This window comes from Coenobita brevimanus, chromosome 13 (assembly GCF_032717465.1).
Source record: "Coenobita brevimanus isolate Jiangsu-jjx chromosome 13, ASM3271746v2, whole genome shotgun sequence".
Taxonomy (NCBI): domain Eukaryota; kingdom Metazoa; phylum Arthropoda; class Malacostraca; order Decapoda; family Coenobitidae; genus Coenobita; species Coenobita brevimanus.
This window is the reverse complement of record NC_136966.1, coordinates 52,247,603-52,269,966: the sequence shown is the minus strand read 5'-3', so window position 1 is coordinate 52,269,966 and position 22,364 is coordinate 52,247,603. Positions and strand designations below refer to the sequence as shown.

General features: G+C 44.0%; 1 protein-coding gene across 2 annotated transcripts in view; it reads right to left on the bottom strand.

Annotated features, from left to right (window-relative positions):
- Window positions 1-22,010, bottom strand: part of LOC145416391 (uncharacterized) — a 140,301-nt gene extending 118,291 nt beyond the window's left edge. For both annotated transcript variants that reach the window (XM_080285353.1, XM_080285354.1), the window contains exon 1: window positions 21,848-22,010. The gene's annotated coding sequence lies outside the window, so the exon portion shown is untranslated. The remainder of the gene's footprint in view (window positions 1-21,847) is intronic.
- Window positions 22,011-22,364: the final 354 nt, after the last annotated feature.

Sequence of the window (22,364 nt, the reverse complement as noted above, 5' to 3'; positions counted from 1 at the left end):
TCTCTCTCTCTCTCTCTCTTAAATTCAATAAACCTTCGACTTCCCAGGAACCCCAATAGAATTTATGGCTGACGTGACAAATACACATAAATATATATACCTGACGCCAGACACGGAGAAGGGTGGAAGTGGGTCAGTCACTATGCTTGTGCGTGACCAGTGTCTCTCTCTCTCTCTCTCTCTCTCTCTTCCAGTTTTTTTTTTTTCTTTTTTTTTTAACGTATTGTCTTATCTCTTGCAAGGTCATCAGTTACCGGTAATTGGCGTATTTTTACCCGTGTCTTTTGAAACTGGAAATTGCATCAACATTCCTCAAACATATCTTTTTCATCTCTCTCTCTCTCTCTCTCTCTCTCTCTCTCTCTCTCTCTCTCTCTCTCTCTCTCTCAACACCTTTCCCTGTTTTTTGTCCTAACTCTTGCCACCCTATAAACTAACTGATGTTTTCCTGCCTCTGTCTTCTGAAATCAGCAAAACACTATTAACACTCCCCAGACTTAGACCTTTTTTTTTCTTCTTACAACATCCCATTTTAATTTTCTCCCAAACATCTTTCCTTTTCATTTTTTAATCATTATTTTTCCTTCCACCATCTTTTCCATATCGATCCAACGCTTGCCACACCATCAAATAATCAGTGTACTCTTGCCTGTACTTTCCGGTATCATGAAAACCGGTTATTAATTCTCTCCCTTTACAATCGTCCAAGCAGATATTTTCCTGCCTGCGCCTTCCGAGATTGTAAAAACCGGTTATTAATTCTCTCCCTCTACAATTTCCCAAACTAATATTTTTCATTATTTTTGCTTACATACTGAATTATCCATCGTCTAATTAATATTCTGTTCTTTTCTTTCAGAGCCTCTTCAGTCTAGAGACCTGTTTTTGACTTTATCCTTGCTATCTCCAGAAGGCTTTATTCACCCTGAGATGTTTTATACTGGAAAGGTTTTTGAATGTTATGTCTAACCCCAATAGCTTGAAAATTTTCCTGTAAGCAAAATAAAATTGTCCTCTCTCTCTCTCTCAACACTTTCCCACCCTTTTTCCTTCCACCTCCAATAATTAAAGACTCATATATCTACCCTCTAATTAACCTCCCTTTCTTTTCTTCTCCAACCACCTATTCCTATTTATTCTGTCTTACCACACCAGTAACTGTTTGGTGTATTCTTACCCATGATTTCTAATATTTCACACACAACGTTCTCCTTGCATTACATTACTACACATCTGCCTTACTGTTTTCACTCCTTTTTCCCAAACATCTTACTCGCACTGTCCTATCTCTTGTCATACTATTTTTCCTTCTACTCTTTTTTCCAGATATCTTACTCATATTGTCCTATCTCTTACCTTACTATTTTCGCTTCAATTCTTTACCCAGACATCTTACTCATTTTCCCCTAAACATCTTACTTGTATTGTCCTTCCTCTTGTCGTACTATTTTCCCTTCTGCTCTCTTCTCCAAACAACTTATATTGTCCTACTTCTTGCCCTACATTTTTTCGTTTCCATTCTTTTCCCGAAACATCTTACCCATCTCGTCTATCTCTTGCCACGCCATCAACTAATTGGTGTATTATTACCTCTGCCTTCTGATGCCCGGAAAAGCTCCCATCCGCGATACATTTGCCCACCACTCCAACGCCACGGAGAAACCCACTCAAACCCACACCAAGGCAAACATAGAACCGATTACTTGCTTGCTTCTTTGCTCGCATTCTCTCTCTCTCTCTCTCTCTCTCTCTCTCTCTCTCGCAACTGAGGACTAAGGTAAACACAAAACTGATTGCTTGCTTACTTTCTTACTCTCTGTCTGTTTGTCTGTCTGTCTGCCTCTGTCTCTGTCTGTCTGTCTCTCTTACTCTCTGACTGTCTGTCTGTCCGTCTGTCTGTCTCTCAAAGGTAAGCACCGAACGGGCTGATTGCTTACTTTCTTGCTCACTTTGTTTCTGTTTCTGTTCTCTCTCTCTCTCTCTTTCTCTCCCCACGCAACCCTGGATCAAAGCAAACACCGAACGGATTGTTTGCTTACTTCCTTGCTCATTTTATCGCTCAGTTTCTTTGTTTAATGTAATTCTGCCTGTCTGTCTGTCTGTTTGCCCCCCCCCCTCTCTCTCTCTCTCTCTCTCTCTCTCTCTCTCTCCACACACACACACACACACACACACACACACACACACACACACACACACAGCTGGCCAATCAGAGTTATGGGTTCTAGGGTGGGTGGGTGAGTGGGTGGGGGCAGGTCACTTCCTCACTACACTACCCAACCCTACCCTACCCTACCCTACCCGAGACCTCCATATCAGCCAACAGGACACTATGGTATCGACGGCTGCTTTTTTCCCTTGATGATTGTGTGTGTGTATGTGTGTGTATGTGTGTGTGTGTGTGTGTGTGTGTGTGTGTGTGTGTGTGTGTGTGTGTGTGTGTGTGTGTGTGTGAGAGAGAGAGAGAGAGAGAGAGAGAGAATACGTGTTTACACGCTTCCGTCAAGACTGCATGTGCGTGCATACGGGATGTGTGTGTGTGCGTGAGGTTACGTGAGTGCATGCGAATGCATGCGTGTACATACACTTTAGGCGGCATGGATCATTTCAATCATACATATTTTGAAAACGACTGAAGTTGAAATATCAAAACTTACACTGGTCAGCTCTGGAGGCCTTCTTGCATATGCTGAGGGGCGGTGGTATTGATGGTGTGTCTGGAATGTATCTGGGCGTGTCGCCGATGTGTCTGAGGTGTGTGTGGTGTGCATCTGGGGTGTGTCACGGGTGTGTCAGAAAGGTGTGTCCAAAGACAAAGGACACCTGTTGTGATGTGCTGGGGTAGTGGATACTGTGGGGTGGGTGCGGTTATCAAATGTGTCCTTTGTCTAGTTTATACTGACAATGTATGTATATATGACATACGCGATAATATAAAAGATGTTATATAAAAGATGTTAAAGCAGAAATAAATTAGTTAAAAAAAGGTTTGCAGCCGCCTTGACTGGAAGATTTTATGGCTCTATGACTACGTTGCGCGATGCTAGACAGGGACGCCCTCATGTGGTGACACTGACATATCTGGGAGGTGCAGCTGCCTAGTTATACAAACGTCCCTCAGCAACTTCCCTATTACCTCAAAGGAGGATGGCGGGCTGAAGGAGAGGGGCAACTTCATCCTGCAGTCCACTGGGTTCATAGTCTGATGAACCTGGGGCTACATTAACTACTATTACAACTACTTCTTCTTCTACCACTACTGCAACAACAACTACTACTGGTGCTGTTTGTACTACAACTACTACTCCTATCACTCCGTTACTCATGCATGTTTCAACAATCATGGTTTTGCAGCCTCCACAGCCGAGAATGCACCCCTACTGTTACACATATATTCAGTTACGTAAAAGTACACAATATTCCCAGTCCAAATTATATCACAGCAAATGATAACACCACAAAAAGGCTACCAGAACCGGATTTTTACACCACTTTAATAACCACGACTCGCATGGCATTTACATAACAATATCAGTGCACAGGAATTGCTGTATTTTGAGAACATAACTGCAACTGCTTTATAGTACTGCTGATACATAGATCCCAAAGTAAAGAAGGGATTTCAGTATTTGTATCTTGAAGTATGCTCTGTGTGTGTGTGTGTGTGTGTGTGTGTGTGTGTGTGTGTGTGTGTGTGTGTGTGTGTGTGTGTGTGTGTGTGTGTGTGTGTGTGTGTGTGTGTGTGTGTGTGTGTGTGTGTGTGTGAGACATGGGAAGCACCAAAAAATCTCAAGAAAAAGGAAAATTTAAGGAAGGGTGACAAGATTACGAAGTGAATATCAGGATAGGGAGGAGGTGTCCGAATTTACCTAATACACCCTGGCAGTATTATACAGTCACATACATTTCAATTTTCTATTTTTAGTTTTACACAAAAACGTGATAACTTTATTCGTAAGATGGAACAACGGAACTCTGCGTATAAAATCACGGCCGGATTACATTATTACGGTCTGTGAACTTACCATCAAGAGAGATTCACTACATTCTGTTTACTATAACTAGGAACAAAAGTGGCATCTCTCCATCTTGAATGCTGAGCTATAACAAGGAGATTAACAGTGGAATATGGTGCTAGTTACGAAGTGCAACGGGACGCACACTGCAAAAGGAACTAATCTCCATCAAGTTATGGTGAACGTCCTATAGTTTTCGCTGAAGTATGCTACGTGATGTACCCGTGGAACAGGTACTGAACTACTGACCGAAAGGACGCGAGATGGATCCCAGACTGAGACTGGGAACAGTTTACGGATATGAAACATGCTACAACTGTTTTAATTGATTTTCTACAGGACCTACTGACTTGCCATATAAATTCCCCCTGCTAACACTATTACACCAGTCATGAAAAAGAGCCCTAGCAGGACTTTGGGCCTCAGGGAATGGACTGTCTAGTTTATATCCAAAGTCCGACAGAGAAAAATGACAACTGCAACTTTAATATGCATTTATCGAGTATGTTCGTCACTCCTTCATGTGCTGGAATGAGATAATTTCACGTGGTGGCACCGATGTACTCAAGTGGTAGAGCTGCCCAGCTATACAAATGTCCCTAACCCCCAAAAGGAGACTGATGGACTGCAGGAGATGAGCAACTAAGTCTGCACTCCACTGGATGAGCCTGGGGTTGCAACAACACCAACAACTACCGGTACTACTACTACTACTACTACTGAGACTAGTATGCTAACTCATCCTACTTAAAACTGTTGTAACTCACCCGAAATTAAGACAAGTGTGTTAATTTTTATAACACAACTGAAATTAGTGTACTAGCTTGTTACACTACTCAAATTAGTGTGTTAACATATCACACTATCAAAACTAGGGTGCAACAAGTAAATATGCACCTGTACGTGAAGATACGAAGATGCAGTAAAGGAGTATGGGTGAGTAAAGGAGTAAGAGAGTGTAGGAGATATAAGCAAGTGTAGGAGAGAGTAAGTAAGGTTAAGTAAGAGTGGGAGTGGTGAGAGTAAGAGTGAGTAGACTCCATGATTGGGTAAGAGTGAGCAAGAGTGCCTAAGGGAGCAAAACTAGGCAAGCAACATGGTGGAGTGAGAGTGTGGAGGTGAGTGTGTAAGGAAGCGTGGTGGTGGATGGAGCAGGTGGCACAGTTCTCCTTTAACTTGAGGTGAGCTGCGGAGAGCGGCAGGTGGAACGCTCACACACCAGGCCCTTGACACAGATTCACAAAGCATTTTAACACTCACTCTCCTATGACTCAATTTCGCACTCTAATGCTCAATCTCACGCTCCTATCACTCATTCTCACGTTCTTGTCGCTCGCTGTCACGCTCTTGTCACCTTCACGCTCCTATATGCAATCAATATGCTCTTACGTGCATTATCATATATAAAACACACACACACACACACACACACACACACACACACACACACCTAACCATTTCAGTACCAGGGGTTAGGAGGTTTACTACGGACAGTGAGTAAGAAAAACAACAGAATGTCACCTTATATTAAAAGTGAAAAAAGAAAAAAAAAATGTTGGACTTAAACACAGACGCAGTTCCGTAAACAGAGGTTCTTTTGAGGACAAACAAACAAGATTTCTTTTGGCATATCTCTGTGGAAAAGAATATCGTATTTTTTTTTTTTTTTAAGCATTGATCGACCACCATGTAAATGTATATGAGAAACACTTTTGAGCTCCATCTAATATTCAAATCAACGCCTCCATATACACTGAGCGATGATAAATTGTGAGGAAAACCATCTCGTCGAATGATGACAGTGACGCTGACAAAAACAGTTCTGAGAATGGGAGAATATATCAGAAAAAGAACGTGGCACAGTGAGAGAGAGAGAGAGAGAGAGAGAGAGAGAGAGAGAGAGAGAGAGAGAGAGAGAGAGAGAGAGAAGCAGCAGAGGACAGAGAAAAAAAGAACCTGTTTATCAACTCGACAGTGAGAGAGACGAATTCAACCGCTACCAAGGAAAACGCAAGAACTATATTTATTTACCATTTCAGCCCTTGGACGTCTTTTTCACTCTGTTCTAGACACCTTTGGACGATTTAATTACATACTACGCAGAACGCAGAGCTGTACTGAATCATCATCATTATTATCCTGGCTTCTTTTTCCAGCCTAAAAGTCGGGTTAGGTAGGATCAAGAAATCAAGAGTTGGAAAAGCATGTATATAAGAGGGAGAACTATCAACAGAAGGCCCAGTTAAATAGGTTAGACATTTACCACTGAGTATTCAAGCACTTCACCTCAAAGGCCTAACCCTCTGCATATATCAACCACCTCCAGAAACTAAATTAGGTGGACGAAACTGTAGACATAATTCTCTTCCATCCACAATTTATCTAGTGGACAACTGAAAAGACAAAAAAAAAAAAATGTATTTCTTGTGTAGCCAAATAAAAACTAGGAACGTGTTTTTCTTCTTCTTGTTTTCCTTTTTTTGTTGTTGTTGTTGGTGATGGACAAGTGAGGGAGAGGCACAGCAATATCAGAGTGCTCATTTTGGGGTGTCCCGAGATGGACGTGAGAGAGACCAGATAAGAGGCGGAAGGGAAGGGGCCCAGATGAGGCCTGATAGTCCACACGCAGGCAGAGAGACGGACAGACGAGGTGGGGGACGGACGAAAGAGACAAGCGATAGGTGACGTAAAGCAAGGACCACCAAGAGGAGGAAAGGAGGAATAAAACTGAAACGCGACATGGAAAGAACGAAGGAAGGAAGGAAAGAGAAAGATGAATAGGAGACAAAGAAAAGGAGAGAGCTGAAATGGGGGACTGCAAGAACCACCAAAAGGAGAGAGAGGGAGTAAACTATGAAACATGACAAGGCAAGGGAATAAAAACCAGACAAGACAAAGAGAAGGAGGGAAGACGAGAGATGAGGCGGAGACAGGGAGGTAAGGACTGACACGAGAAATGAGGTGGCGACGAGGACAGAAACAGAGATGAGCGTGGAAGAAACGAAATAAGCAGCCGTGAAGAGGCTTGATGGTCCACACGCAGGCAGAGAGACGAAGAGACATGGGGAGAGACGAAAAGACAAGGTGGAGGCAGGGAGGAGGGGAAGAGAGAAGAAGACGAGGCAGGGCGAGAAAGAGGAGGGAGGGGATGGAGGAAGCGAGGAGTACCAGAGGGAAGAGACATGAAGGGGGAGGAGAGAACCACAAGACGGAGAGAAGGGGTACAGACATGAGGGGAAAGGAGGGACGAGATAAGAGGTAGAGGAGAGAAGAGAAGCGGGAGAAGAGACGGAGGAAGGGAGAGAAACAGATTGGCGTGAAAGGAACGAGATAAGAGGCGGAAGGGAGGAGGCCGTGATGAAGCTTGATAGTTCACACGCAGGCAGAGACGTGGAGACAGGCAGAGAGACAAAGAGACAAGTAGGAGACAGGAAGAGAAACGGAGATACAGGTGGAGAGACGGAGAGAATACGTGAAGACAGGAGGAGAGATAGTGAAACGAATGGCAGAGGAGGAACGCAAAGACCACCAAGAGGAGAATGGGAGGAAGAAAACTATGAGTTGTGACGAGAAAAAGAATGACACTGAGAAGGAAGGAAGGAAGGATGGAAGGAAAAGGGCGATGTGGAAACAGAAAGGAAAAGGGAGAGATGAAATGGGGGAAGGCGAGAACCACCACAAGGAAAGGCAGGGAGTTAACTATGAGACGAAACGAGACATGGAAGGAGAAAGTAGGAGACAAGCTGATGAGCAGGAAGGAATGAGAGACATGAGGAGGAGACAGGAAGGAAAGTAGGAAGAGAGGCGAGAGAGAAGGTGGAGGAAAGGAGAGAAGCAGAGATGGAGGTAAGTGGTACGTGATAAGAGGCGGAAGGGAAGGGTTGGTGATCAGGCCTTGATAGTCCACACGCAGGGAGTGACGGAGAGACAAGAAGAGGAAAGGAGAGAGATGAAGTGGAAGCAAAGAGAGAGAGATAATGTGGAAACAAGAAGGAAAGAGGAGAGAGAGGAGGTGGAGGAAAACTAGGGACACCATGGGAGAGGAGAGAGAGAGAGACGAGGTGGAAACAAGGAGGAAAAGAGAGAGACAAAGTGAAGTAAAGACAAAAGAGAAAGATAAGGGGGAGATAAGAAGGAAAGGAGAGAACCACGTGATGAAGTGAAGGAAAGAGAGGAAAGGCAAAGGGAAGGAGGGAAACAACCAAAAGATGAGGTGGAGGGAAGAGAAGAAAGTACAGGGAGAGAGGGGAAAAAAACAAAAGATAAGGTGAGGGAAAGGAGAGGAGGGATGGAGAGAACCAGAAGACGAGATGGAGGAAAGCTAGGAGAAGCAGAGAGAAGGAGGGAGATAACATGAGAGGAGAGGAGAAAAGGAAGAGGGCAGGCGACCAGAGGGAGCAAATAAAACAAGAATGAAAGAGAGGAATGCCAAGCAAAGTCGCAAAAAATCAATAACACACCCGGGAATATGAGGGGAAAAAAAAAAAAAAAGAAAACCCTGATGAAGAAGACGGACAGTCAGGTTCAAATGATCACGAAATATTTCATCTCCTCTGCCTATCACTTTCCTCTGTTGACTACAATAGCTAAGCTGAGGTAGGCTTGATAATCTTTCTCTGCTCTCTGATATGTGTTAGGAAGAGAAGTGACGGACATGCGCTAATTATGGAGCAGTCACAGTGGAATAGAAAACCAAGTTTTGTCCTTGACTGTATTAGGTAAAATTGATATAGTGTACCGGTATATACTGTACTATAGTTTTTTTTTTTATAACTTTAATTTGGCGTTGATTTTCATCCATTTGGGACTCATTTCACGTTGCTCAGTGGCAGAAAAAGATAAGAGTCTCTACATCCTTTACGTAGTCCTTCGTGACTAGCATCAAATTCTAGTGCTAACTTATTGTTACGACTTAACATTTACGATGCAAGATGGCGATTTTAAGCCGTCAGAGTAAAAAAGAGTAAAGCATTTAAGAATCGCTGGAAAAACTAAAAGCCATATTTTGCACGATAATTCTGACCTACATCAGCTGATACCAAGAACTGCCCTGTATTAAGCGATGTAATCCACATAGGCTGGGATGACAACTGCCAAAGTTCAACAGTTTACCAACACACCACAGGGTTCCTTACATGCCATCATAAGTAACAATCGTCTGTGCTCTGACAGGCTAAGAATCTCACTCTGAAACTATAGTTCATTCATTTGAAGAGGGCAGAGATTTTTCGTCCTTTTGCAGCTTATTTACCACAGCTTGGTGGCAGAATAAGAAAACTTAGTAGCAGAATAAGACAAAGCTACGTCTTAACACCTTTTCCACAGCTCCCGACTAGCAAATTATTCTAGCGTTAACCTATTGTTACAACTTAATGTTCAAGATGGAGGGACGGCGGTTTTACGCCGTTAAACTGAACAGTGTATAGTGTGACTGTATCATCAGCAGGGATGTACGGGTATTTATGGTGTGTGAATTGTCTCAAGGGACAGCAACGAAACCTGTAATGTAATTCAGATCTTAAATTTTTCCATACAACACATGGCTTGAATTGCACCATTGCCAATCGCAGTGGGTTGTGTTCTTCTCCCTCTCTCCCCAGGGACGGGCATCAACACATACGGTCCATGAGTAGAAAGTGGGAATATATGGACAATGTTTCTCTTTTCTTTTCTCTTCTTTCCTTTCTTTCATATTTTTAACGCCTATCGTCGAGGACTATACTCACTTCACTTTAACCTGGCCTAACACTACCATCTCTTCAGCTTGAAAACTGGCCTGTGAGAGGAGATTACCACTAGAATACGGTGATAGTCACGAAGCAGTGCTATGAAATGGACACAGAGTTGTGGTATCGTCTTTTCTTCTGCTGAGCTACGAGAAATAAGCCGTAAAAGACGAAAATCTCCACGTCAGGGTAGACGAACGATACTGTCAGAGTACAAAAGCCACCCTAAATAACTCATGAATAACGTAAATGGACAGGAAACGACTGCCGCCCCTATTTTTTTCTTTTTATAACTTCCCACTTGATCAGAAAAGGAAAACAGGACTGGCCAACTTGATCCCCATTTGTATTCTGGCTAGCAAAATACACGGGACCGTAAAATATAGGAGGGATGGCCGCTTTTACGACTGGAAGGGGGCCGGGATGATAGTGGTGCATTCTATCGATTTATTCTTCCCGCCTTCAGATTATTTTATGCTTCACAAGGGAGACGGCTGACGTTTTCCATCATTGTATTCTTGTCATCTGCAATTTATTTTATGCTTCTTTATGGGGACACATTGGGAGGTCACTGCAACTTAAATCTAATTCCCCAGTTTGAAAAATCCCTACTCTACTTGATCAAATTGTATGAGGATACCAAAACTAAAATGAAAAATAGGTGCGATGGTAGCACTTTTTAGCTCGGCTGGGATAAGGTTTATTCTTGGTATCTCTAGACGACTTCATTCAGCTCCAGGAGAATTTCTGTAGAGCAAGAGTAAGTAGGATGCTATGTATCCATCCCCTGTAGTTAGAAATGTCTCCTGGCATCTTAATAAAATCGTTTGGAGACAGAGAATAAAGTCACAAGCTATAAAACACTCAGGGAGCGCATACCTCCGCCAATGCCATTGCCACTAAAATGGATAAGGATTCGGATCCATGAATATAGGATCCGGATCCGGATCCGCCCGAAATTTAAGCATTTCTTCCTTGGCCCATGCCTCATCTTCCACAAAATTTCATCAAAATCCGATCATAACTTTTTGGGTAATCCCAGATCCGGAACCGTGGATATAGGATGCGGATCCGGATCCGGATCCTGTATCCACGATTTTATTCAGTTCAAGGATATAAATCAGGATGGGAAGGGGATAAGGAAGGCTGTTTCTAACCCCGTCACCAGAACAGTTTCTCCAAAATTAACAAAATCGTCTGTAAATATGAAAAGAAAAAAGATTCAAATGAAATTTTACTGGATTTTATGAGCTAAGAGGGATGGGGAGAGGATGCTGACAGGTCGGAGGGAGGGGACATGGGAGTGATAGTGCCGTCTCTGTGCCAACAGCGAGAGACGAACTGATAATGGTGTTGGCAGAGAGTTGGTAGGGGTGCTGGTAGAGTTGGTAGGAGAGTGGGCAGTGCTTTGTAATGGAGGGTTAGTAGGGGTGTTGGTAGGGGGATGGCAGAGGTGTTAATACAAAGCTGGATGGGGTGTTGGTAGAAGGTCGGTAGGGGTGGTGGTACAAGGTTGGCAGGGGTGGTGGTACAAGGTTGGCAGGGGTGTCGGTACAGTGTTGGTAGGGGTGTTGGTACAGGGTCTGTAGGGGTGTCGGTACAGGGCGGGTAGGGGTGTTGGTACAGGGTTGGCAGTTGGCAGGGGTGTTGGTACAGAGTTGGCAGGATTTCTGGGGGTTGGAAGAAGTGTTGGTAAAGGATTTGGTATACTCCTATCTCAAATGCTCCAGTAAAACATTTTGGTTTCTGAGCAATAATGTGATTCTTTGTTTTGGATTCTGTGTACTCATGTTATGATCTCAGGACATGAGGACAGATATGGATTACAGACATGATGCTTCCCACTTGACCCTACCAACACGGCTTTTCGTACCGACATCTGCTGATTCAGTGTTTTCTGTTACTGTATCATACTACTTTTACATTAACTTGGCTAGAAACTGCCATCCCTCTATTTCTGAATGATGAGATACAGTAACTGATTAAGACTAGAACATGGAGCTAGTTACAAAGAATTGGTATGGAAAGGATATGGAGCCACAGCATTGTCTTATTCTACGAGTGAGCTACATGAAATAAGCTGCAAAAAGACGAAAATCTGGTCCAAGTGAAGGTGAAAGGAGTATTGCTGTAGCGGCCTTCTTACCAAAACTGAGTATTCCCAGGTGTAAGAAAGACTTTTTTTTTTTTCTCCAGAATTCAATGGACATATAGATGTGTTTAGTCTGCATCCCACATTACAGAGTGCAGTCAGCATCGTTACATAAAGGTCACACATGTTCTATCATCATCACGTATTTCAGAACTCATCACTACAAACCAGAGGGCTGTATAAACTTTGGCAGTCTCACTTTCATCAATACGACTCTAAGTGCTACGTTTCAGCCTGCTATCAGTTACAGCTTTAGAATTCGGACCTGGTGGTTAATGAGTACACAGTACATAATTACATGATGGCTGTTTCTGACGAGGAATTATTTCTGGGGATCTCATTATGCTAGAGGAAATAAAAAGAATCAGTTGGAAAAATAAATCCCCCAAACTTTCACATGAAATGCTGATAATACGATTTATCCGTTACTTCCATATGTAATGAAAGGTAAAACTGTACCTATATCCCGTAACACATCAACCAAAAATCCAGAGTTAGTGGAAATAATTGAAATGACCAAAACAGCACACCATGCATGCATATCATTATACAGTATATATATATACAGCACCCCTTGTGTCCGCCAATGCAGTACGTGGCCGGGTGAACACTCCCAAAGTTTATTACCTTGGCGGGGCGCGAACCCTGGTTCAGCCGTGTAAGGCTTCGTATATATATATATATTGTTAGACAGATAGACATAGACAAATACAGATAAACAGACAGACAGACAGAGAGATACATTGATTGACAGACAGACAGACAGACAGACAGATAAACAGACAGATAGATATACATGGAAGGTAGAGATAGACAGACAGACAGATAAAAAGATGTACAGACAGGAAGACCGAATGCAAAACAGGAGTAAAAAGAGCTCCTAGGCATATTGGCTCGAGATACGTATCAATGTGCTATCTGGATCTCCACAAAAGAAGAGAGATTAATGGCAGTCTACTGGAATTAAAGAGGAGAGAGGAAGAGCAGTGGGGCGATATGTGAAGCAAGAGGAGTTATGTGCTCGAAATGAACATAACATCTTTCTGTAAGGTCAATCTGCTTTAAAAACAGTCTCGCTCTTTCTGTGTGTGTGTGTGTGTGTGTGTGTGTGTGTGTGTGTGTGTGTGTGTGTGTGTGTGTGTGTGTGTGTGTGTGTGTGTGTGTGTGTGTGTGTGTGTGTGTGTGTGTGTGTGTGTGTGTGTGTGTGTGTGTGTGTGTGTGTGTGTGTGTGTGTGTGTGTGTGTGTGTGTGTGTGTGTGTGTGTGCGCGCCGCTTATATGACGTAACAGCCTGTACAGTGTGACCCTGACAAATAAACAACCAAACATATTCATCTCTCACGACTTTAGTTATGATCCTCAGTCTGCTCCCAATACACGTCACCCTCCCTCATATTTCTTATTCCCTAACCTTGTTCCTCCATTTTGTCCCTACTCCACACCACACCCACCCATCCACACCAGTCAAGTTTCTCTGTCATTCCACACCACCCTCCTCCACATACACTAATCCAGTTCCACACCACCCTTCCTCACATATACCAATCCAGTCTCTCCATCTTATTCCTACTCCACACTCTTCTCACTCATCTACACCATTCAAGTTCCTCTGTCTATCATTACACACCATCCTCCGTTACATACTCCCACTTAAGATAGTTCGCTGTTACATCACCCCTCCATCATAAACTCCAGCGCTGTTCCTCATTTGGTTGCTACTTCAAACCAGCCTCCCTCTTATACACCGGCCATATCCCTTCCCCTCCTTCTTCGGGTCATCTTCTGTTCAGCAAAGTAGCTTCCATGCCATCATCTACTGACCGTACTATTTTTCCTTGCATACAGACGTCAATATTCTCCTGCATGTTGATTAAATATACTCTTTTTATACTTAATATATAAAATGGCAATCATAAAGTGCAATATGGAAAATAAATCGCTAAGGAAGAGATGCTAGAAAGCTACCTACGCCGACTTGCATACAAGCCTGGTGCTGGAGAGGGGCGCCTTCACGTGGTGCTACCGATGTGATTGGGCGGCTCATGTCCCAGGTTATACAAACGTCCCTCAGTTATTTCCCTATTCCAAGGACGGAAGATGGCAGACTGTAGGAGAAGGGCAACTTAAGCCTGCAGTCCACCGGGTTCACATTCAGATGAACCTGGGACAACAACAAGAATACGGAATATGGCATTTCTCTAACTCCCTCTTCCAACCACCCAACCACCGCACACTCTCCTCCCTTATATAAATGAAAGGGATCGAATATTAGCTAGTGGGATTCAATCTGTTGCTAGGACTTCCAATTTCCAATATACTTCAGTGGATGTGTTCGTGTGACGTTATCTATCAATCTACCTATCTATCTATCTATCTATCGCCAGATGCCTTAATCCCGGAAAGGGTGGACACAAAAAAATCGCCTTCATGTCACCCTGTCATCTGGTTTCCTTCTCTCCGATTCACCCCCACCAAATACCACTCCACCCCATCCCTCCATCTCATCCTACCTATCCCTCTATCCCTCTCCACCTCTACCTCACTCACATACACTCTCTTAGTCAGTCTTTCATCCTCCATCCTCTCCACTTGCATCTGTTCTCTAGTGGCAATATGTAGGCTGTGTTTTCTCTTGTGCGGTATGTTCTGATGTCCTTTTCATATCATGCTTAAGCTTGCATGAACAACAGAAAAAATCCCCTTCACTATGAGACGTTAGAATTCTGGCCTCAGCAGAAAAAAACCGTCTGATGGTAGCAAGAGTAATGGACGAGTATATACAGACATCACAGTACTGAACGGGTTGGACTGTTCAGAACTCCATTAATTATACTCCTTTTACTCAAACTTGGCCTAAAATTGCCGTCTCCCCATCTCGAATGCTCAGTTGTAACAGCAGGTTTAACACAGAATATGAAGTCAGCCATGGAGCAGTGCCGTGGAAAGGATGTAGAGCCATAGCAAAGTCATAATCTGCCTTTGGGCTACGTGAAATAAGCTGCAAAAGGACGAAAATCTGGGTCCAGTTAAGATGAAAGGAGTATAGCCTCCTTAAAATAGTATATATAAAATCATCCGACAGTGGTAATAATGAAATACGATGCGGTTGGTACACCTGTTTATCTTAACTAAGCTGATACCAGGAGATTTTGTTCACCTTAGTGTAATCCTTGCAGTCAAAATCTTATTCCTAACTGTCAAAAACTTAATCATAGCATCCGAAAGCTTAATCCTAGCAGTCAAAGGCTTATTCCTAGCAGTCAAAAGCTTAATCCTAGCAACCAAAAGCTTAATATTGGCAGTCAAAAGCTTAATCCTAGCAATCAAAAACCTAATCATATCAGTCAAAAGCTTAATCCTAGCAACCAAAAGCTTAATCTTGGCAGTCAAAAGCTTAATCCTAGTAGTCAAAAACCTAATTATAGCAACCGAAAGCTTAACCCTATTAGTCAAAAGCTTAATTCTAGTAGACAAACGCTTAACTCTAGCAGTCAAAAGATAAATCCAAGCAGCCAAAAGCTTCAGAAACTCTCACGCCACTGTTCTTTTGCTGCTGGTACATCCGTTTAACTATTAAGCTGACACCAGACGATTTGGCCGGTGGAGAGAAATTCATGTAGTGAGAGGGTTAAAGCTGATGAGTGGTGGGGAGCCTTCTAGCTTCACGAGAACATGTGCCACACTTTCTCTGTTACTGCTCTTCTCTTCCTTTTTCACTATACGATCCATATTCTCTACCCCTTCCCTTCCCCTCCCTTCCCGTCCATCCATTTTCTCCCTTTGCCTTCCCTTCACTTCTCTTCCCTTCCCTTATATAGTTCACACATTCTCACCAATGTTGTCCTTTTCTCTATCCTTCCCCTCTCTTCCCTTTTCTTTTCTTCCCTTCCCTCCCTTCCTTTCCCTTCTCTTCTCCTTCCTATACAGTCCACAGACTCTCGCCATTGTTACCCTTCCCCACCCTTCCCATCCCTTCCCTTCCATTCACTATACAATCCACACACTCTCATCACTGTTGTTCTTCCCCTCCCTTCCCTTCCCTTTCTTATACTGTACAGATACTCTCACCACTGTTACCTTTCCTTTCTCTACCCTTCCCTTCCCCAAACAATCCATACACTCACCTCTTGCCTTCTCTCCTTACACTTCCTTTCCTTACAATTTCCTTCCCTGTACAGTCCACACACACCCAACATTGTTGCCATTCCCTTCCCTTCCTGTCCCTTCCCTTCCCTTCCCTTCCCTTCCCTTCCCTTCCCTTCCCTTCCTTTCCTTTCCCTTCCCTTCCCTTCCCTTGTAATGACTTCCCTTCCCTTCTCTATACAGTCTACATACTCTCACCACTGCCTTTTCATTTCCTACCCTTCTCTTCCCTTCCCTATACAAAGCACCACTGATGCTCTCCCTTTCCCTCCCTCCCGTCCTTCCTTTCTCTCCCCTTCCTTCCCTTCCTCATTTCCAATACAGGCCAAACTCTCCCTATTACCGCCCTCCCTTCCTGATTCCCTCGCCTCATCCCAATTCGTGTCACCCTCTCATCTGGTAGTCCCCGTCCACTCCCCACGTCCCTCTCTGATTTAATCTCCCTCCCCACTTAAACTATCCACACTACATGCCTCGCTACCAGTGGACCTTCCTGGCTGTCCATCTATGCAATCCATATCTAACAATCTACCTATCTATCTAATCCATCTGACATTCTACTTAGCTAAGGTATCTATTTAAAATAATCTACCTATCTATCAATAACTAACAATCTAGCTACCACTGAATCTGTTTGTCTTGAGATCTATATAAAAACATGGCTCTAAGACTCTACCCATCTAATTCATTTCTAACAATCTACCTACCGATCTCTTCTATTTCTAACAACCTATTTATCAGTTTCTAACAATCTACATACAGTATTTACCTAACCAACCTCTAACATTCTATCTATATATCTATGAATTCGGTACCCTGTTATATATTAACGGTGTTTGCCAATCTCTCACTAAGTACCGCAGGAAGGGGGTCAAAACGATGCCTTGTTCTTTTAGCGGCTGTTGTGATATAATGAATGTGTGTGGTGGTGGCGGCAGTAATAGTTCGTGCACCTTAACTTGGCTCAGATTTTCGTCATTTAGTGGCTTATTCCACATAGTCCAGTGGCAATGCATCCTTTTTATAGAATTTCTTCGTGACTAGCATCATATTTACCTCCGCCAAAGGAGCTGGAGGAGGTTATGTATTAACCCCTGATTGTTATGTATTAACCCCTGATTGTCTGTTTGTTTGTCTGTCCCCAAGATCTCAAAAAGTTATCGATGGATTTCAATGCAAATTTGTGGATATGCGGGTCATGGGTAAACGAAGAGTCATTTATATTTTGGTGGTGATCTGAGTTCGAGTCTCGGCTCAGGACTATTTTTTGTTTGTTTGTCCACAATATACAGTACCTCAAAAAGCTGTTGATGGATTTTAATGAAATTTTGTGGATTGTGGGTCATAAGCCAAGGAATCGACTGAATTTTGGACGTGATCTGAGTTTTCTGGCATTGGCGTAGGCGGAGGTACGAGTATGAGCTCTCTAACGGCTGTGTCTTGTCTGCTTTAAATCTGTGGTTGTAACTCAGTGTTCATGGTGGAAAGATGGGAATTTCTGGCCAAGTTAGGGTAAAACGAATAATATAACTGGGCTGGAGAGGGAAGTCAAAGTGGGATATCCGCGAAAACCAACTACCGGGCATAACCAACTAACGGGAACATTCACGGCCTTATGCTTGCCTCCATGTGGCTTATTCTTGATACCTCACCACCATTTTATTTAAGTTTGAGGAGACATTTGAAACCGTAGGTGTTGGACGTATCTAATATAGCTCGTTCATTGCGAGATTTCTTTATTAAGCATAATTTGTCTGGACGCATCACTCACGTACCATAAAAGACGCTATCGGATAAAACGGGGTTAAAACTTAAAGCGTAAAGAAGACGGCAAGCCCCCGATTATCTGAGGGACAATAGTGGAAAAATTATATGATATGATCAGTTTGCATTTCACATTACAGGGTGTTCTTAACTAATTCACACATACTGTAGAGCTGCCATGTTCCATCTTCGTCCCGTGCATCAGAAAAGATCGTCAGAAATTGGAAGCTTTTGCCTTCCCCTTCGCGGTATAAGTTCTGATTACTTTTCTCCACTTAATTCTTGATACAGACAATATTTTACTGAGACTTTTTTTTTTTTTTTAATGGACGCCTAAGATACAGCTTTGACTTGTTCAGTACACATGAGAACCTTCCTGAGATAAAATTGTCCCGTGGAAGCAAGAATTACATGTACAAATAAGTCACTGGATTGAAGAGGCTAAGCAGACGGCAGGTGGTCCCCCCAAATCAGCCCTAATGTTCGTCCAGCTGACAGTGAAACACGGTACAAATACGTGATATATAAATTCCGTGAGAGGGTGTACTGCCTCGCCACAATAAGGCAGCATTATGTAGTAAAAGAAATGAGTCAAAAATCATATTCGCATACTGCAAGAGAGGATCAGAGTGTTGTGCAAGGAGGGTGTTGGAGGAGACTGGGGTGGAGGAGGACAGACTGTGGGGTGAGGGAGGGCAGTGATGTTGGGGAGGACACTGGGGTGAGGTAGTACGATGGGGTGAAGGAGGATAGTAGGGTGAGTAGGAACACAGAGTTAGAGGAGGACAGGAGTAAGTGGGGACAGAGGGTTGGAGATGGACAGTGGGATGAGGGAGGACAGTGGGGTGAGGTGAGGAAGGACAGAGGGGTGAGGGAGGACAGAGGGGTACGGGGGGACTGGGGTGAGGGAGGGGGACAATGGGATGAGGGAGGACAGTGGGATGAGGAAGGACAGAGGGATATGGGGGGACTGGGGTGAGGGTGGGGACAGTGGGGTGGGGGAGGACAGTGGGGTGGGGGAAGACAGTGAGGTGAGGGAGGACAGTGGGGTGAGGGGGAGTGCTCACAACCAAAACTGATTTATATTTTTACTTGATGTGCGATCTCAGTAAATGTCTGTATTTAAATGGATGAATAGTTTAAATTCATATTAATATATATACATGTATTTTTTTCAGTAACGTCTACCTATTAAAAAAAACAAAAATCGTGGGTGTAATATTAGCTGTGGCTATTTAATGGAGGAAATTTTCGCGGGTGGAATTTTCGTGGATAATATGTACAAAGAACTGGTCGAAGGAGGGTGATGGAGGAGAGGAGGGTGAGGGAGGGTGAGGGAGGAGTGAAGGGAGAGGAAATGTGAGGGAGGGTGAAGGAGCCGAGCGGAGGGAGAGAGTTCTGGCAGTGATCCAGGTGGCAGGGACAGACACCGAGGTCCACCACTGCAGGAACACCGCCATAGCACACACACCACCTCTCACCCTGACACACGCTCCCTCTCACCCTACCACACGCTCCCTCTCACCCTAACATACGCTCCCTCTCACCCTAAGACACACCACCCCTCATCCTTAACACACCACCTTTCATCCTAACGCATCACCTTTCATCCTAAAACACTACCTCTCACCCTAAGACACACTACCTCTCACCCTAACACACAACTTCTCAGCCTAACACACACCACCCTTCATCCTTAATATATCACCTTTCATCCTAACGCACCAACTCTCACCCTAATACATAACCTCTCATGAGCACCAAATCTCACCCTGAATACAGCACTCCTCACGTACACCATCCCTCAACTACACCATCTCTCACCCACACCACCGTTCACCCACACCAACTCTCACTCATAATACACCACCCCTCACCTACACCAACCCTCACCCACACCATCATGCACCCTAACACACCACCTCTCACTTTAAAACACCACCACTCACCCCATCTACTCTTCACCTACACCACCCCTCACCAACACCACTCTCACCCACATCAGCTCTCACCCACACCACCCCTCACCCACACCAGCTCTCACCCTCACCACCTCTCACCCACACCACTCCTTACCTACACCACCTCCCACACATACCACGCCTCTCCTACACCATCCCTCACCCACACCACACCATACCTACACCACTTCCCACTCACACCAACCCTCACCCACACCATCCCTCACCCAAACCAGCTCTCAGTCACACCATACATCACCCACACCACCCCTCATCTACACCACCTCCCACTACCTAGCATAACCATTCCACACATTTCTAATTTTCCAGTTTTAATGACAATCACAATCCTCACTTCGTACCAAACAACATCCATTCTGACTCCATTCCTAACCAAATCACCTTTCAGTCCTTCCTAATCACACCAACTCTTACCATTCCTGCTCACACCACCTCTCACCCACACCACCTCTCATCATTCCTATCCAAGCCTCTCTCTCTCTCTCTCTCTCTCTCTCTCTCTCTCTCAATCCATAGCAAACATTAATTCTCACAGGGATATAAAAACGATTCTTCCCTTTTCTCTTCCATCAAAAAGTGTGATGGCCAAGTCCCCCTCACTTATTTCCGTGTACAAACGAGGGGGATAACGACATGGGATAAGACAGAGGAGGCCTGGTGAGTGCGGTGAAGATGAGGAGAACCATCAGGAGGGAGTTTTGGAGTAATTGTGTACGGTAGGCTCAGCAGAGGAGAGGGACGAAGGTTGGGGCTGAGTCTGCTCCTCCTCCTGCCCTTCTGTCCTATCCCATTCCACCTTTTCCTGCCTTCTCCCTTCCTTTCGCCCTCCTATCCTCTCCCAGTACATCTCTTCCTGCTCTCTCCCTTCCATCCTGGCCTACCTTCTTTTCCTATTACATCTCTTCTTGCATTCTTCCTTCCATTCTGCCCTCCCATCCTCTTCCATTACATTTCCTCCTGCTCTTTCCCTTCTATCCTGCCCTCCCACCCTATCCCATCCCGTCTTTTCCCGTCTTCTCCCTTTCATCCTGTCCTCCCATCCTTTCTAATTCTGTTTCTTCCTGCTCGCTCCCTTCCATCCTTCCCTTTCATCCCCTCCCATTCCACCTCCTTCTACCCCCTTCCTGCCATCCTGCCCTCCTATCATTTTCCATTACACCTCTTCCTGCCCTCTCCCTTCCATCCTATCCTCCCATTACTCTCTCATCTTGTTTCTTCCTCCTCTCTCACTTCATCCTGCCCCTCTACGATCCTCTCCCATCCCGGCTCCCCCTGCCCTCCCCCTTCCATCCTGACTTTCCATCCTTCGAATCCGATTTCTTCCTGACCTCTCATCACCTTTCACCCCATCTCTTCCTGTCCTCTCTCTGCTATCCCCTCCTGTCCTTCCCTCCTCAACCATTCTCTCCCATCAGCTACTTCCTTCCCCTCACGCACTTCCCTCCCCTCCAGTTCCATCTCTTAATGTCCACTCTTCCCCACCTATCTCTTTTTGTCCCCGCCTTCTCTTCCATAATTCCCTTATCTCCCTTTACACCCCCTCATCCACTTCCCTCCACTCTCCTCATACATCTTCCTGTTCTCTCACCTCCTCCCCCCTATTTCCCTCCCCTTATTCCATCCGTTCCCATTCCATCCCGTCCACTACTCACTCTCCCTCCTCTCTTTAAGCAGGGGAACCAGCAAAAAGTATGACCAGCATGAAAAGCCACACTACCATTCCTACCATATTTAAGCCTTGGAAACCCTGGTTCAACCTCACACTTAAAGAAAAAAAAGTAAAAAGTGACAAATTCTACATTTTGGATAACTGGGGTAATCCACCTCAGATACAAAGAATTTCATATAAATCTGTGACCTTACCTTATGAACATTTAACTGAGTCAGGGACCAAACTAATATTAACAATTAAAAACATACCAGTAAAAAAAAAAAAACACTATAACAGTAATAAGTACAAATTAAAAACAGAAACAAAAGTACAAGTAAACTAATTTCAACAAAAACATAAAAAATGCATTAAAAACACTCAAAACGAAAGCAACAATAACAACAACTGCCTTACCTTGTGTGCGTGGGGTTATGAGATGCGAGGCGTGTGATGAGAAATGACGATGATGATGGTGGAGTGGTGATGAGGAAAGTGGAGTTCACAGCATTACAGCACCACCACCTCACACACACGCACACTTTGTCACTATCACAGGTGTCAAGCAGCAGATTCTTTTTTAAACTTTTACCTATATCATCACCTTTGTTCACCTGGAGTTACGTCGCTGCTGTTAACACAGATTCACTGTTTATGTCACTCAATACGCTTTCATTTATATTACATATACACTGTCTACACAGAGTCAACGGCTGCTGGTGTGTCACTGCTGTTAACAAAGAATTATATAAGTAACCTAAAAAAAAAAAAAAAAAAAAAAGGGTTTCTCCTTCGGTAATGGTATAATGCAAGTCTACAAAGAAGATTCAGGGTTTATAGCCACATAATGAGCTCATGGCAGGGAACTACATGTAATTTTAATGAAAAAAAAAAAAAAAAAAATTCCCCTTATCGTACAGTTGCAGTCAGCAGT